Source organism: Balaenoptera borealis, assembly GCF_965194805.1.
Source record: "Balaenoptera borealis genome assembly, chromosome: 3".
NCBI lineage: Eukaryota > Metazoa > Chordata > Mammalia > Artiodactyla > Balaenopteridae > Balaenoptera > Balaenoptera borealis.
Window position 1 is genome coordinate 80196606 of NC_138866.1, and position 19150 is coordinate 80215755.

The 19150-nt window shown below is 38.4% G+C and overlaps 1 protein-coding gene across 3 annotated transcripts in view; it reads left to right on the forward strand.

The window, feature by feature from the left end:
- Positions 1–7433, forward strand: part of CDIN1 (CDAN1 interacting nuclease 1) — a 217848-nt gene extending 210415 nt beyond the window's left edge. Inside the window, exons 12-13 of one of the 3 annotated variants that reach the window (XR_014242521.1) lie at positions 283–733; positions 1400–7433. The gene's annotated coding sequence lies outside the window, so the exon portion shown is untranslated. Of the gene's footprint in view, positions 1–282 lie in introns of all 3 variants that reach the window. The other 2 variants (XR_014242522.1, XM_082385068.1) reach the window with 2 other exon arrangements.
- Positions 7434–19150: the final 11717 nt, after the last annotated feature.

The window sequence follows — 19150 nt, forward strand, 5'->3', positions numbered from 1 at the left end:
ATGAAGGTGCACAAATAAATTTAAACAATGAAAGAGGTGCTTGCATTTCAGAATTTGCTCTTCTACCTGGTGCCCTGACATAATGTGTTAGGAGAAGGTACCGGTGTTCTCTGGCAAAGGCACCACCTCCTCTTTATGAATGAGGTTTTAAAATCTGGCCCTGAAGAGTGGGGAAGAAACCAGCAGTAGACTGTACATACTATGATAAAGTTACAAGTTATTTAAAACTAAGCTTTATTCAACATAAAAACTAATGTGATTATAACATCTACTACTTTTCAGTTGGAGGAGTGGGGTGAGGGGACTAACGATCCCAGACTGGAAGCGGAAATCCTCCTTGTTCCTCTTTTATGTAAGGAATACTTATCTGTGGTCTATCTGTATGTGTTGTTTGTTTACTTATTTGTTTTTTAAATTTAGACGGTATAAACATCAGCCCTAGAGGGTATACATGGGGTGACAACTTTTTTTTTTTTTTTTTTTTGCTCTCATCATTAGAACATTAACATTAAAGTCAAATCTTGTGTTATGGAGCTTTCTGCAAACTGTGTTAATGAATTAGGCCAAGTCAGAAAGCAGGAGTGTGTGTACAAACGTAAAACTAAATGATGTTCTCTCTGCATATATAGACTTGCCAAGTGTCTGCTCTCACAAACAAACAAGAGACCCTATTTGTTCGAAGCGTGCAGAGGCATGAGCTCAGAACAAAGCTGATCCAGCGATGATGTTTCAGGTGACTTCATAGACCCCTTCCCACCCCATTTCCACCCAAAAAACAAACAAAAAACAGTGAGAATTCTTTTTTTTTTTTTTTTTGCTTCAGGCGAGGTGTATGTCAACTCTTCTAAACACTCCTAAAATCGTATATAAAAGGGAGGCTCAGGGGTGTAGAGTAGAAAGCTGGATCTCCAGGGAGAATCATTTTCTTTTAAGCATCGGTGTGTCTACCTGCTCATTATTGGCAAGGCTTGATTCCACCCTGGAAAAAGATGATACATTGTCCATCTTTGTGGGGGTGCATTCACTCATTGAAGCCTCCAGGGGATAGCTTAGAGCCCTGGATGAGGTCATCCACTAAATGGGCCCTGGGGGGGGGGGGCCTCACTAATTAATGCACAGCCCCCAAGTGAACAGTTAATTCACTCCCCCCTCCCTGGGGAGCTACACCCAGTGTTTCCTTTCCACTCTGGAACCAAGATAGCGGAGATGTCTGCTCTTTTTAACCTGTTCCGCCCTAGGACCTGGAGTTTCAGTTGAATTAAATCTTCCATGTGCTGTACTCCCCTCACTTCCTGCCTCTTCCCGGCCGTCCTCGCCTTCTCCTGCCTTTGCAGTTTCCTTCCATGTGGACACACGTTCTGCTCTCTCTCACTACCCCCTTGGCTCTTTTTCTCTCTAGAAAATGATCCCAGGACCAAAATGCAGCTCATCGGAGTCCTGACCCATATATTTTCGGAGTCCAAGTTGGGGGAGAACAACTGACCTAAGCTCTCTGGGGAAAAGCACACCTAAGCATCTTTGGCACCTGAAGATGATAAAACTTGTAACCAAGATATTACAGGGTCAAATATGGTCTGAGGTTTAGTGTGTCAGTAACTGTTTTGGCAAAAGGAGCCAAAAGTACATGTGAGGTTTACAGATACTTTCAGGCTGAACGGTGGTGTTCAGCTGATTAAAATTACGAATTTAAATAGTAAAATGTCTCTGTGATTTAGTTAGAGAATCACTCCTAGCTCGTTCATGTTGGGGGCAGCTTGCCATTTTCCATGTGATCTGCAAGTTGCCTCAAAAGTATAACTATTTTGTGAATAGGACAGGAGGAGAAAATCTCCCAATTGGCACATTCTCAATTAGGGTCAAGGAACAAAGCCAGCTTAACCAGAGAGGAAATAAAAGGCAAACAATAGGAGTCTGCCTGCACTGTCACCACTTATAGAGAGAGGTGCCTCTCTGGACCTGCCTGGTGAGTCGCTCTCAGGTTAAGGAAGGGTCACAGTGACAAAAGTTCGGACCATCTAATTGTATTACCCCAAAGTAACCTTCCTATATATAGTAAAAACAGTCTGAAGATGTTTTATTAAGAACATGCCTGGATTCGAAAGATTAAGGAAAATGGAATTATGAATTAAATAATAACCAGAACAGCTTGGGTTCCCCTTGTGTTTTTCACTTTCCTGCTATTGTTTTGAATGTGGCTGTGAGACAAAGAGCTGCTTAGGTCAAGGACTATAAATTACAGTTTTCATACAATAGTCATCCACTAAAATGATTTCAAAGCTTGATCAAAGTACTTCAAAAAGACTTTTAAAACTTTTCCACAATGCAGGGGGAGGGGAAACGCTCATTTGATGCCTTAATTTGCTTCAGTCAGTCTAGCAGAGTTCCATCTTGGCGTCATACCTACTTTATATAAAATCCCACTCATTAGTTAAAGAAACCCAACTTGTTCTTATTGTTGTCTCATGTACAAGTAAAGAGGATTTAAGTTTCCATCTGGTTAACTAGCACAACTAAACCTTCGGAGACACTTGTAATGTAAGGAAAAGATGCACATAATAATCCTGCTTTAAAATAAGCATAACTTGACAGTATTTAATCGTGATATGCAAGGTATTTAAGACTAACTCCCTGTCTTAGAAGAAAGTGGATATCAGTGGATTTAGTTGTCATCTTAATAATAGTCATGGTAATAGATAGATTTCATTTTTCATCTCTTTTCCCTCAACATGCATGTACCTGGAGCTGTCTCATGTTACAAGCAAAGATGATGGGAGGTACCCTAGTGGTAGACAAGCTAAGCAGATTCTAGGCCCAGCCATACATAAAGACAGTGTGGGATTGCTGCAACAATGCTTCTATGTCAGGTAATTTTTATTTTTTAAAAGGAAGGTCATTTGGAAATGCTGACATGAGATATAACCAAGTCAATTAAATGATAACAATGGAAGTTCAGAGTTTAATTGAGGCCTGAACCTGAAGCTACCAACCGTTAACCTAAAACAGTCATGAATTCCCCTGGAAACAGCCTCCGTTAAAAGTATTTCTAGAATAGCTAGCACTTTTTTCTTTAAAAAAAAAAAAATGCCTTTGTCATTTTTATATTCAACACAGATACAATCCGAAATTACAATTGAGTTTATCTATAGTAGACTCTATCTTTTAATTTTAATTGAAATTTCTTTTATAGGGCAAATCAAAATTTACATAATCCAAACGACCTCTGTAGGAAACCATAGTTTTGTAAGTAAACCGAAAGTTGTAAACAAGCACCTTTTATTTGATTGTGCCACATTTATCTCAATTGTTGACATATTTCTTTCTGTAGTTGTTTAATGGCAAGATTTCTGACTCGACTGTAAGCTCCATAGAGTAGGAACTATATCTTGTTCACTGCTCTAACCCCTAGTAGCTAACAGAGTTCCTGGCACGGAGCAGGTGTTCAATAAATGTTGAACACACAAATGAATGACTGTTAAATTTATATTAAATATGATCTCACTTGCTTGCATTAAAGAAATAATTGGGCCCTTTTAATTTTAACTTCCTCATTTTCTTCAGCTGAAAACTGGGTATATGTATTGGAATCGGAGAAAAGCATCATATATTTTGGTGTTAATTAGAGAATTAATTACTTTAGAAACCCTCAAAACCTGAAATACAGCAGTTTCATCAACCAGACTATTTGATACTTAGTCTTAAGGGGAATTCATGTTCTTTCATTGCATTTGCCTTAAATTGAGCCTTAAGTACCTTATTGTTCATCCAGTATATTGCTAAATTAACTCAAACATTTTAAAATCTTACCTTTGTTTCTCTTAAAAAAAAAAAGGCTTAAGGCTTATCTTTATCTTTATATTTCTATTTAAGAAACAGTTTACCCTAAAATCAAGTCAGGGCCCCAAATCAAATATGTTTTGTACACAGGTTTGGGGATATTCAGTGGAATTATTAGATTAACTGCAAATGGTGCTTTTAATTGCTCACTTTTATAATGCTGAGTTGATGTCACAGTGCTTCCTGGCCGTAGAAGTGTCTGCTGGCTCAGGAGACAAGGGTTCTTTGGTCATTTGCCAACAGGATCTGACTTGGGAGAGACACTGTCCATGAACTGCTCAGGGGGCATTTCCCTGTTAGTCATTAATTCAGAGTATATTATCAAAGGCATTTGGCATATTTCCTCATATTTTGAAAACTTATAACACAAAAGGAACTGGAATTTCCATGTTTCTCCTTTGCTCTCCAGGACTTAATTTGTTGGGGCCGTTTTGGTGTGTGATTCCTTCTGTGAGTGTCTGGAGAGAACTGAAGCCCAGGACAGACGTCACTGCGATTGGGTCCTCTTTGGCTCTGTGGGATGTTTCCATCTTGTATTTCTAGCATTTAGGCTCTTCAAGACACAAGTATTTATACAGTCCCCAGTGTGTGTTTAGAAGTGTTTGAGGTGCTGTGGGAAATTCAAAAATGTGCAATAAATGGTCTTTTTTTTTTTTTTTTAAGATTTAATTTTATTTATTTTTGGCTGCGTTGGGTCTTCGTTCCTGCATGCAGGCTTTCTCTAGTTGTGGCGAGCGGGGGCTACTCTTCATTGCGGTGCACAGGCTTCTCATTGCGGTGGCTTCTCTTGCTGCGGAGCACGGGCTCTAGGCACGCGGGCTTCAGTAGTTGTGGCACATGGGCTCAGTAGTTGTGGCTGGCGGGCTCTAGAGCACAGGCTCAGTAGTTGTGGCGCACGGGCTTAGTTGCTCCGCGGCATGTGGGATCTTCCCAGATCAGGGCTCGAACCCATGTCCCCTCCATTGGCAGGCGGATTCTTATCCACTGTGCCACCGGGAAGTCCCAAATGGTCATTTTTTGGAAAAATAAATCATTACTTGTCAAAATGAAAACAAAAGATTTGAAAATTTCAGGGAGGACAATTACAGTGTAATAAGGAAAGAGGCAAAACCTATGGGTCTTTTAATAAGATATTTTACTTCTAGACTTCAGGCAGCAAATAGTTTTCTATTTGCTTGTGGTAGCTGCATCCACTGCTGTAGAGAAGGATTCTGAGGCTGAGTTCAGCTCAGCGGGGAAATAGGGTTGTGATCAATTATGGGCACTAATCTTTGGAGTGGGTAGTGATCACATAGATGCCACATAGTTTCAATTCCCACCCTAGGTCATTCGTGTTTAGTGCAAGTATAAATACATTCTAAGCGTTTGGAACAGAACTCATAATCTTGTTCATGGGCCTGAGTAATAAAATAAGCAGTAACATTTTTCACTGGTTCTATAACATCAAGTGAAATAACATCTGTCCATGGCTGAGATCTGTTTAGTAATTCATATAAGCAAAATATTTCAATAGAAATATGATTTAAAAACTCAAGATAAACACTTTAGAAGGCCACAGATAATTATTGCTCTCAGTAAAGTAAACGCCTACAAGTTACATGACATTATTGATGAAAAACATTGGGTCTCTATATTTTGGGCTCTGCGTGAGGATCTTGAGATTTGAGGATTGTCTCCTATTAGATGGTCTCACATACTCCTTAGTTTTTTAGTTTTCTTGTTTGTTTGTTTTCCCGGTAAAAACAGGCTTGAGGTTTCAAGGTCAGCTGCAGACTGTGCCTTCCTTCTCTTTCATGGTCTTTATATCATTTGGGTATCAATTTCCTACTTAGTGCAGGGCATTTTTATAAAGTAGTTATTGTATACTTGTTATGTTTGTTTTAAAATATGCTCCCAAAAAGAAATGTTAAAATATTTTCAAGGATGCAAGAGATAGGTATGCTGTACATGGTAATGGAGGTTTTGTTAATATACTTACCATTAAGCCATAAATAATTTTCCAAAATCCTTTTAATTGAATCAGCTCATTAATTCTGTCAGCTAAAATAATGACAATCGTTGCACATGGAAAATTAGTAGGTAAAAATCTAAAAATATTTTGTTCCTTGCTAATTTGAATAGAAGAATCCATCTTGGTTTTCCAAGTTACAATTTTTTAAAAAGGATTTTGTGGTAAATGAAAAAAAAAAAAAAGCAATCCAGACTAACAGAGGGTAATCGAAAAGCAGAACAACAAAAGAGATGGCAAAGTGGACATAAGTGCATTGCATGTAAATGTAAAACTCGGTCTTTTGGTAAATTATTTTCATCTTACTTGCTTCCCCACTATCCTTGAAAGTGTTTCCCAATGACAAAGGGGTTAAAAACAGCAGCAGCAGCTTGGGGGCGTGGAGTGAGCAAAGAAACTCATGTGAGAATTGAATTGCATTTTCAGTTGGTTCCTTGACAATTCCCTAAGAGGTGTGTGGAAAGTTAAATTGAGCCATTAGCAAAGATGAGATAAGTTTGACTCATAGACTCTGAGAATTTTAGAATTGGAAGGGACCAGAGACCTCACTGTACAGGTGAAAAAACTGAAGTCTGGAGAGGTCAAGTGACTTGTCCAAGGTCACAGAGCTAGCTAATTGGAGGTAGGACTAGAATCTGTCCCTCCTAGCCACCTGCCCACTGTCCTTTCCACCATGGGGTTAATAATTTATTCTGGAAGGAACTTCCAATACCTAAGTTATGTTTAGTATTTACAAAGTAAAGGATCATGGTATATTTTTAAATAAACATTCTGAACCGTACTGTTTTTGCCCTGTCCCTGATTCCCTAATCTCTGTAGTAGAAATCAGCTCTTGCTTTGACAGAAATAATTCCCATTTTATTTGCACTTTAGTAATCTAAAATCCTTATCATTTGGTGGCATTCAGTTTCTTTTTCTTCTTCTTTTTCTTTTTTTGGCCATGCCACGCAGCTTGCGGGATCTTCGTTCCCTGACCAGGGATCGAACCTGGGCCCCTCAGCAGTGAAAGCGTGGAGTCCTAACCACTGGATCACTAGGGAATTCCCAGCATTCAGTTTCTATACATTGCCATTTAGCCTAAGGATTTGCCACTAAGAATGATTTTGGAAACAGTTTTAAGACATTTTTTCCCCCAGCTGATTTACATTTTCATTTTATTTTTCTTCTGTTAAAAAAAAATTCACAGATGTTATGTTTATCATCTTCTGTTCCTATAACAATAATATTTAAATGAATAGTAAATCATGAATTTTTCTGATCATTACCAATAATGATTAGTATATCATGTTCTAGAACTGTACCCAGTAGAACCTTGTGACTTACACACGCTTTGACAACAGGTTGGAATCCCTGCTTCTCCACTTACAAATAACTGAGCTGTAAAATCTTCAATTTCTTCAACTGTAACATCAAAATACCTATCACATAGGACTATTGTGAGGATTAAATAAGATTAGTACCTAATACATCGTACGTCAGAGCTCTAACAAAACTGGTACCATACAGTTGTATTATACATGATATAGTTATTGATAATATTACTACCATAGAGTGATCCATCTAATAAATGATATGCACCATTAAAAATGTGTGTTTTTGGGCTTCCATGGTGGCGCAGTGGTTGAGAATCTGCCTGCCAATGCAGGGGACACGGGTTCGTGCCCTGGTCTGGGAAGATCCCACATGCCGCGGAGCAACTAAGCCCGTGAGCCACAGCTACTGAGCCTGCGCGTCTGGAGCCTGTGCTCCGCAACAAGAGAGGCCGCGACAGTGAGAGGCCCGCGCACCGCGATGAAGAGTGGCCCCCACTTGCCACAACTAGAGAGAGCCCTCGCACAGAAACGAAGACCCAACACAGCCATAAATAAATAAATAAAATTTAAAAATAATAATAATAATAATTTAAAAAAAAAATGTGTGTTTTCTCTGTTAATATAGAAATCAGTATGAGGTGGATAGCTTGGCTTTTATTGCTTTTCTAAAACTCATTTAGCATAAACCATTTTTCCTAAAGTTCAGGGACAGGCAGTGGGCATATTTAGTCTACTGTTTTTGCAGACGGATGTCTCACTTAACATTCCTCTGCTCCAGAGGAGCTCAGAGGCAGAGTCCACGTTATTTTGGGTTTTTTTTTTCTTTTTCTTTTTTTTCCTTAACATCTTTATTGGAGTATAATTGCTTTACAAATATTGTGTTAGTTTCTATGGTATAACAAAGGCCCATGTTTCTTTGGATAGTTACCGTAGCCTTTGCCATAAATACGACTTTGGAGACAGCACAACACAGGGACGAGCCAGCACTTCCAGGTCCAGTTGAAGGCCCAGACCAGCAGTGTGCTCCAGATGAGCCCCGGAAAGTGCACTTTATAGAAGAAGTTTCTATAAAGGGATTGAAATACCTTCTCCAGGCTACTGTTAGTTCAGTGAAAGAAAGAATAAAATGCTGTTTGAATTTGATCTCTGAAAAAACAAAAAAAGCGAAGCAAAAAGGAATTTGGGGAAATGACTGGTTTGTTCCTGGATTCTTCCTCTGATTGATGTTCGTGACCCTTTTGGAGGCAGCTTGGTAAAAGACCCGACTTTGGCTAGCGCACCACCCCTAAAGGGAAACCTAGTCAGATCACATTCAAGCTGAACAATTTTCCAACAGCTGAACGAGCACCGATGTGCCCCTCTCTGAACACAAGGCAGTCTTCTTCAATGCCCGCGCTCCGCAGCAAGAGAAGCCCCCGCAATGAGAAGCCCGCGCTCTGCAAGGAAGAGTAGCCCCCGATCGCCGCAACCAGAGAAAGCCCGCGCGCAGCAACGAAGACCCAACGCAGCCTTAATAAATAAATAAATAAATAAATAAATAAATAAATAAATAAATAAATAAATAAATTTATTTTTTAAAAAAATCCAGGCAGATTCTAGATCCAATTCTCCTTGGCAGCAGAGGACACTGTAACAGTAACAACGGGCATGGGAAGTGTGGCTGCTTTCATCGGGGAGCTTGGGATCGTTTTGCAAACAATTAACCACGCTTCACAGCATCCCTGCCAGGTGAAGAAGTGCTCCTGTGCCCGCGGACAGAGGAGTTAACCAGTTGGGCTATGAGTCTTGTAGAAGTTATTTATTTACTTAACAACAATAAAGGAAACTTGGAAAAAATGCTTATCCTGAAGAGGATGATCTCTTTCTCCATAGTCTTATGTTTTCTGAAAACTGAAATACAATTTTAAAAAATAAATATTAAAATGTTTAAATGCATACCAATCATGAAAATTAAATTGTAGTGTCATTTGCCCAGACTAACCTGTGATCAACACCCAGAGAATGTCTTTTCATAGTTGGTTAGTAGCATCTCATGAAATGCCGGCAGAGTAGATACCAAGCCATGCATGTCGGGGGCTCCCCTGGTGATGCCCCTTCCACACCTCCAACCTCAACTGTGGAATAAGAGCAATTGAAAGGAAACTGATGGGTGCACTGTAAAATTTCATGGTGCCCTCAGTGACCCCTACTCTTGCTGATGCGTCGCATAAGTTATGAAAGGGAGACTTGAAGAGCAAAAATACTATCATCCCTTTTTACTCACAAACAGTAAAAGTTCGGCGGAACAGAAGTAACAGCCCTTGAGAATAACTTTGCAATGGGCCCATTTTAGCGCAGCAGGCTGTGTGGTCTAAAGATAATCTAGACGCCTTCATTAACTGAACTTGAAAATTTCAAATGAATTTGCATCGGACTCAACCTGGCATCATATCTTGTTAAAAACATGAAGACTGATACAAACTGTCCTGAAATGGCTTGATCTGGTTATTGCCTAAAACTGATCTATGTCTGCAACTCTTTGAAGTCAAATTAACACAGAATCACCAAAATAGTCACCTCATTCATTCTAACTAGCACATAAGCATTGGTTGGTATAGCTGGAGATATGATGAAGAAGGGTATCTATAGGAACCATAACTCCCCATGTGCTGGAGGCTCGCCAAAGACAGTCTGATTGACTCTCCCCATCTTGGGTGGGGAGTCCAATGTTACCACCTAGTATGGTTCTGGGATCAATTCCAAAGCAGCCAATAGGCTCTCAGAATGAAAATCCATATAGGGAGTGATCTGTTCCTGGGTGCCTACAGGAGAGAGAAGGGCTGTGTAGCAAACAAAATTTATTGCCTACCCACAGACACATACACACAGGCACTCCTTTATCCTTTCTAGCAAAATACAATTTTTATCAAGAACTGGAGGAAGATGCTTTATCCCAACACATGGTGAACTGGTCCAATGATGAGCATGCAACACCATTGTAACCAGTGAGCAGTGAGGAAACATGTACTGTGAGGTTTCAGAGAAAACTATTCTTCCCTGATAAAAGGAAAGCCCATTTTCTGCCATCACTTTCCTTTTGGTATAAGGGTGGGGTGGTTGGAGCTTCAGTAGCCATCTTGTGACTGTGAGGAAAAGGCTAAGAAACCACCAGAGACAGAAGTTATGGAGCCATTGAGTTTGGGTCAGCACTGCCAAACTCCTCTTGTTTCAACAGTCACCCCTTAGGTGTTCTGTTACTTGCACCCAAAAGCATTCCTAACTGACAGAGGGATCTTTTGAATTCCTAGAACAGGATTCTTGGTGATTTCCTATATGCACAGTGGGAGGATTTGAATGAAATATCTAACAAAGTTACTGGTTGCTCAAGACATACCCAGAAACACTGATCCCTAAGCAATATGAAACTCTAAGAGGGCTAGGATGGAAGCTACTTGCCCTCAGAGAGGAGATGAACCCAGCAATTTATTCTGCAGCACCCCCATCAAATTCATTATTTTGTAGAACTCTGAAAATATGTCAGGTGTCTATGCCAGAACTGAAATCTCCAGAGACATCATTGTCAATACTGAAATCAAAATGAAAAACGTTATAGAGAGCAAAGGACCCCCTTAGAGAACTGTGGGTAGAAACTTAGCCAGATATACAATCATTTGGGGATAACCCTTCCCATCTCCCTCTCCATTCCACACCCCCATAAAACAATAGCATTTTCACTGGATTATTCAGTTGAATACCTTAGCCAAATTTCTCTTTCTGTCTTTGCCAGCACATCTAAAATGTTTATAATGACAAGGATTGCACCTACTGTGCAATACACATCTAATTGATCTAATTAATACACATCTAATTCAAACAGGTATGATTACCTACAAAAGAGGAGGTATAGCCTAGTCATGAAGCCTAGCAGCACTGGCACCAGATGCCTGGGCTCCAATCAGAACCAAGTCTCATGAACCTTCTGAATCAGCAAATTCCTTAGGCTCCTGGTACCCTGATTGCCTCATCTGTAACAATGGTGGTAATAAGTTCCTCCTGCATATGAGTTGTAAAAAATTAAAGCATTATATATATGTCAAGTACTTATAACAGATCTTGGCTCCTAGTATACACTCAATAAATGTTAGCTATCATTATTACCCCTTTTCTAGATGAGGTCGTTGAGGCTCGCAGAAGTTAAGTAACTAGTTCAAGGTTTTCCAGCAAGTAAGTAATAAGGCTGTCTCAAAACGTCTAATTTAAATAAGGTGGTTATAATTTATCTTTTATGTTATTTTTGGAAATATGATAAACATTGCTAGCACTCACCAATATTCTCCTTGACCTCTTGAATGTACAGGAGAGTACACTTTCCAGCCCCTTCGTGATTACACAGGGCCAATTCTGGCTAATGAAGTGTGAGTGGATAAGACCTCTGTCAGTGAGGCAGCGAAAAGCCTGCAGGATTCTCCATTCTCTCTCTCCCCCTACTGTACCACCCAACCAAATTTGAGTCTCTACCCTCGTGAGCTCTGAGAGATTAAATAGAGCAACCTACACACCAGCACCACCACCACCCCCCAATAGGGGCCAGAAGTAAACTTTTATGTGTTTAGCTACTAAGATTTGGGGGTTGTTACCACAGTATCATCCTAGCCTATCTCAATAAGTAGAGTAAAATTTCCAAATATTGTAAAAAAAAAAAAAAGAAAAAAAAGAGTATTGACTTAATATTCTATTTAATTAACGTTATCCCAGTGGCTCATTGGCAATCCCTCTTGGTAATTTTTTTCTTTTTTTTTGGTTCTTCTGACCTTATAACAGTGTTATAATGAGCCATAAGGAAAAGTTCATGAACATTGTTCTATAGCTTAATTTTCTGTTTCATGTAGTAATCATGCGGCAAACCTATAGGATAAAAAATTATGAATGTTGTAACTAACATAGTTCATAATTTTAGCCTTAATGTTATTGCTGCTTCACATTTTTTTAGGATATCAGAGAAAAATCTATTATAAAAATTATCATGGCCTTTTGGGTTTTGGAAAGGCATTTTAGCTAACCCTGCATGTAAGCAATCTTCAAGTAGGCATAAACAAATTGGTTTTCTTTCTCCCAGACCTAGAACATACAAATTTGAATCTTAAAAATTGATTAATCTCCTAAAGACATGGTTAAGAAAATGAACATAATGAGCATAAAACACAGACTGGGATAAAATATTTGTGACTCCTATCTAATAAGAACTTGTATCCAGAATATTTTTAAAACTCTGAAAACTCAATAATAAAAAAACAAACAACTCAATTAAAAAAAATCAGGAAAATATTTGAACAGTCATTTCACCAATGAAGGAATATGCCATGTGAGCACATGAAAAGATGTTCAGCATCCTTAATCATTAGGAAAATACAAATGAAAATCACAATGATACACCACTACACACCTACTGAAATAGCTCAAATTAAAAAATTGACATTACCAAATGTTGAGAGAAGATGTGGAGCAACTGAAACTCTCACACATTGCTTGCTGGTGGAAATGCAAAATGGTATAGCCTCTTGGTTAAAAAACTTGGCAGTTTCTTTTAACATTAAATACATTCCATATAACCCAGCAATTTACCCAAGGGAAATGAAGACAAATGTTTTCATTAAAAAAACCTCTCCAGGAACAGTTACAGTAATGTTATTTATAATTGCCAAAAGCCGGCAACAAGCCAAATGTCCACCAACTTATGAACAGGTAAACAAACTGTGGTACATCCATACAATGGAATACTAATCAGCAATAAATAGGAACCAACAAAAGATACTCACCACACATTAAAAAATTTCAAGAGTAATGCTGAGTAAAGAAGCCAGACTTAAAGGACTATATACTGTATATATTTTTATAATATTCTAGAAAAGTCAAAACTATAGGGACAGAAATCAAAGAAGTGATTGCCAGGGATTAAAGTGGAGGGGAGGAAATTGACTATCTCTGTCTTAATCCTGGTGGTTGCACACTGTATACATTTGTCAAAAATCATAGAACTCTGCACCAAAAAACTCTGTAAATTATACCTCAATAAACAACAAAAGCATATAAATGTAAATTTTTTTAAATGGATAATAATTTCAAATGAGTTTGTTCTTCAAATGTTGGTAATGTTTTGACAGTTTATAAGTTAAACTTTTCCCTGATTCAATTTACTATCTATAAAATAATAATATATTAACTTATCTATATTAACTCTGCTTGAAATATGTATATGTTGTTTAAAGTCAAAATTTAGAAGAGTAAATCATATTCAAGCAAAAAGGAAAACTATATCTTGCTTCACTGCCTTGGACAAAATATTCATTCAACACAACTCAACAAATATTTATTTGGCATATATTGTCTCAGTATCTGTAAAATAGGCAGCTTTGCAAATTTTAAAGGCCCCTTAATAACCATATTATGTCCCCAAATCTTCATTACTTCAAAGCATGTTAGAAAAGGCCTTGATGATATTACTTAGGTACAGAATCCCATTTCTATCTTAGAATAACACCTGGTTTGTAATAAGCAAATATTCTTTGTTATTTTATTATTTAAATTTCTTCCACTCACCATTATTATGCAAATGTAGTAATATCTGTGGTAGTTGCCTTTGTTAATTGCCTACCCACCAGACAGTCACCACATCACCAACCCCAGCATTACTTTTGCTTATGTCCACTGTCCCTTAGGCTGTATACTTCCTCAGAGGAAGAGAACCCCAGCCCCAACCCTAAGAGGCACATCATGATTGCTCTAAGCCACTCACAGCACCTCCCTTCTCTTACCAGTGACTGGTATAGGCGTAGACATATGATGCAATTGGACCAAAAGCTGAAGGGCTTCTGGAAAAGGCCTTCTTTGCTGATCAAGAATCACAAAAGAAACAGTCCCTCTTCTGCTGGTTGTAGTTGTATCTGGATGGGATACATGAACTGCTGTGGCCCTCTGGCAACCAGGAGCAGTGCTAGACTGCAGACAAGCCAGCTCCCTGAGGATGAGGAGGCAGAAACATGGGAAAAGCCTGACTGAGGATGTCACTGAGTCCCTGAATTGGAACTGCCACATCTCCTGTTATCTCGGTAATAAATTTTCTTTACTCTTTAAGCCAGTTGAGTCAGGCTTTTCTGTATTTGGAGCCAAGAATGCCATAAGCAAATACACTGTTACTTACAGCAAATATACTGTTTCCCATTGCGGTGGGGAAGGGAAGCTGAGATCACAGAAAAGGAAGCAGGACATCCCCCATTTATTTTTTGGATCTCAAGGATATAGAATAGTCTTTATTTTAGTGATTAAAAATATGGATAAAATACTAATCTTAAATGCTGATAAAAGAGGAAACTGGACATGGGATACATGGAAACTGTGCTATCTTCACAATTTTTCTATAAATCTAAAACTATTAGAAAATAAAGTTCATTTGAAAATAGGGATAAAAATAACAGTAGATAAAACAAAGAAAGTGAGCCTTTAAAAGGTGAAATTACTTTGAATAGTGGTTCTTCACAGGTGAGCAACTTTTATGGCAAAACCTCTTCACTTCTACCGTCATTTCCATGCATCTTCCTACAGAGCGAAGGCACTTCCTGAAAATGCGTAAAGGAACAGGAATTACTGTGTCTATTATTGATAAGATAACAGCCACACTAGAGGCATGAAGTGACCTGCTGGAGGTCAAACACTAACAAGGGACAAAGCCAAGAATAGACCTGGCCTCCCATGAAGGCAGCTTTGCTTTTTCTTCTCTTCCTCTACTTGAAATGGCAAGACCCACTTCCAAAAACTTATGGAAAAAGGAAGTTTTCAATTTGGAGAAAATTATTCAGACAATCTGCACACAGAGTGATAATTGAAATGCTATGAGGTGAAGAATATAATTTTTTTCTTTTAATTTTAAAAAGAACATAACTGGAAAATCAATTCATTGAGCAAATGACAATTGCTATCCCAAACATCCCAAAACACCTTGACTTTCACCAAACCTTAGCAACTTACAGGACAATTCAATAAGAAGAAGATGCCCTTTATACTCCTCTATTTCTTTAACAAAGCTAATCATACTTATTAGAATAAATTTATAAACAATGGGCAAAATACATATGTCTCTTTCAACTAGTCTCTTCAATATAAAACATTCTTGTTCTGAAAGCCAAATTTCTCTACATAACTTATGAGTAAGGCAAAGTATGAGCTGAACATTATCCAGTGGAAGTATATCTGAATCACTGATAGACTGTATAAAAACCTTGCCTAGTGTCATACTGGAAAACCAAAGCTCTGAAACTTACATAATATTGTAATTCAACCATATATCAATTTAAAAAAAGAAAAGAAAACCAAGGCTCCTTTGATTTAAGAAAAAGAGAAAAAAAGCAAAGGCTATTATATCCAGCAGGAGAGTATGAAGAAAATTAAGTCTGTAATATTAATACTTCACTCGACAAAAAAAGTAGTAGAACATACCAGAGACTGTAGAGCGTTCTCCCTGCTTTTCAAGGAGAGACACCAGCAGCAAAACTGGTCTATTCCCCACAAAGTACATCAATGGAAGATTGATCAGTGACAGTGAAGAGAGCTTTGCTATTGACACAAGTCATGGCTCATGATTAGTCCAGTGGATTCAAGAGCGAGAGGCATTCATCCCAGAGGCTATGTAGGAAAAGTATATCAGAACCTCTATTTTCCAATTGCAACAAAGAAAAACTTAATTGTACTAATATTTAATATTGTTTACTAACTTTACCAATATTATTCAATATTTTACAATACAGATAAACAATATGTAAATACATGTACACAGTTTAAGAGTGTGTGCACAATTCTTTTCCCTGACAGCAGTATGTGATCAGTAACAGCAAGGATCTACAGGTACCACCTATGAGTGTCCACAGTCATTGAATACAAATTACACACTGATTTTGACATGTCTCTCCAAATATATTGATCTGTTACGCTTAAGTACTTCTAAGGGGCATACTTAATTTTCAAATGTTTGGTCTCAATCTGGCAGTAACAAATAGACTAGGCACAGTAATCACAGAAAGCATTCAATAATTGAAGTATGATGTGCCCTTTTACAAATGTCTAGGTTCTGCATTTGGAAAATTAACATACCACACCAGAGAGGAGTAGAAAGAAGCAGCTAACTAACTCAAATTGTTGAATTCGCCACTTTTCAGTTCAGCCAGTCACACTGGGCATTATCCTATCCGCAGGTCAGTAGTGGCACATACTATAATGGGGAAACAGAAAATAAATAACTAAACCAATAAATGACCATGTTAATTTTCAATAGTGATAAGTGCTATGGAGAAAAGAGAATAGGGAGATGTAACAAAGAGCACCATGGTTGGGAGAGGGGGCACTTTACATTATATGCCCAAAGAAGTTGATACAGCAAAGACTTGGATGAGAAGGGGCTGAGCATTCCATGCAAAAGGACAGCATGGGTGAAGCCCTAAGACAGGGAAGCCTGTTCTGTTTGAAAATGACAAATAGGCCTGTGGCCAGATATAGTGAGCAGGGAAGGAGAGCGAAGTACATGGACAGAGAAAAGACTGTGTGGTGAGGTGTTCAGATTTCACTGAGTGCAATTGGAAGCCATTGGAAGATATTAAACAAAGAAGTGACATGATCTGATTTACATTTTTAAAAGATTACTCTGGCTGTATGAGGCAAATAGATTTTAGGGGAAAAGAGAGGAAACAAAGATCAAGCAAGAAGCGGCATTATTCGCAATATTCAAAAGGCAGAAGCAACACAAGTGTCCATCGATGGATGAATGGATAAGCAGAATGTGATATATACATACAATGGATTCTTATTCAGCCTTATAAAGGAGGGAAATTCTCACCTGGATGAATCTTGAGGACATTATGCTAAGTGAAATAAGCCAGACACAAAAGGTGTTGTATGATTCCACTTATGTGAGGTACCTAGAATAGTCAAATTCATAGAAACAGAAAGTAGAATGGTGGTTACCAGGGGCTGTAGAAAGGGGAAATGGAAAGTTATTATTGAATGGGTACAGAAGTTCAGTGTAGGAAGATGAAATATTTCTGGAGATGGATGACGGTGATGGTTTCACAGCAGTGTGAATGTACTTAATGCCACTAAACTTTACACTTAAAAGTGGTTGAAATGGTGACTTTTAAGTATATTTACCACAATAAAAAAATTAAGAGGTTACAGAATTATCGTTTCTCTGGGAGATCCATGATGAACACCACCAAGATAAAGGCTCTGAGAAGTCCTACAATAAACTTCTTTAACTGTTAAAAAAATAAAATAAAAATAAAACAATGGCCCATGTCTGTGGGTCTATTTCTGTTTTGTTAAAAAAAAAAAAATTAAGAGATTTAAAGAAAATAAAAAAGAAATGATGGTAGCTTGAACTAGAGTGGTAGAAGTGGATAGATAAGGGGTATAATTGGAGCTAGAACCCAGAGGATTTGTGGATAGATTGGACGAGCAAGGAGGAAGAAAGGTGAGGAGGAAAACGAACTCAAGAATGACTTCTAGGTTTTTGACTTGATCTAGCGCAGTACCATTCACAGAGCTGAGGAAGCTTGGGGCTTGAGATTATGGTGAAGAATGGGATGGAGTAGAAATTTAGAATTCTGATTTGGATATATTAGGTTTGAGATGCCTAGTAGAATACAACTAAGTGCAGGTGTAAAGTTGACAGTTGAACGTTATGTCTGAAGGTGAAAAGGAAGGCAGTGCTGGAGAGATGAATCTGGGGGTCATTAGTATATAAAAGCCCTAAGCAGAGAGTGCAATTAGAGAAGTTGGCCATTATACTTGGCTCAAAAGTTTGCAATATATTATATCATCCAAGAAAGTAGCATAGCTTTAAACATAAGATAATTAAATGATTTTTCTTTTTGTGAACAAGAGAAAGTTAAAGTGAGAAGAAAACAAAGTTTTTATGAAGCTCCTGAAAAATGCTCCAGGCTCCTCACTGGAGAGTTGTTATGTATAAATGCTTATGGTCTTTGAGGTCTCTTCCATCTCTTTTATATTTATCAGTACTGCCTTGTAATGAGAACTAACTTTATTATATAGACGTTAGCTTTCCAGCTCATATGGAAGATGTCCCAAGGTAGAGAACATATGATAATTATTTGTATCACCCACTATAATTATTGCAATGCCCTGCACATAAAAGGCACCCAACAAATGTGTCGATTAATGGACTCACATCTTAAAGAGACCAGTAAGATCGTTCAATAAAGGAAAATGGCAGGATAAAATGTGTCATTGACTCATAGGTGCAATTATTGACCATCCTTTGGAGGAGTAGGGTCCTCCTTTTTTGCCTAAATTGCCTAGAAAAAAAAAGAAAATAGTCTAAATTATTCAAATGAGATAGCAGATTCAAAGGGTCACTGCCCTTCTTCACTGTGAACTGCATACATCTGGCACAATAGGAGCTTGAAAGGTTACTCATTAGTCAAGTTTTTTTTTAATTAATTAATTTATTTATTTTTGGCTGTGTTGGGTCTTCGTTTCTGTGCTAGGGCTTTCTCTAGTTGCGGCAAGTGGGGGCCACTCTTCATCGCGGTGCGCAGGCCTCTCACTATCGTGGCCTCTCTTGTTGCGGAGCACAGGCTCCAGACGCGCAGGCTCAGTAGTTGTGGCTCACGGGCCTAGTCGCTCCGCGGCATGTGGGATCTTCCCAGACCAGGGCTCGAACCTGTGTCCCCTGCATCGGCAGGCAGATTCTCAACCACTGCGCCACCAGGGAAGCCCATTAGTCAAGTTTTGATTTAATTTTAAAAATCTCTGGTTATTGGAAAGTGATGGGCAGGAAAGCCTCTATGGATCAACACACTCTGCTACTTCACGGCAAGTCAAATTCAAAACAGGTCAACGACAGCACTCATCCCTCACGCTCATTCACTCAACAAACATTCACCATGGGCCAGGTGCACATCAGTGAGACTTACCCTCAGTTCTCAAGTAACTCCTAGTTATGTTCACAGTC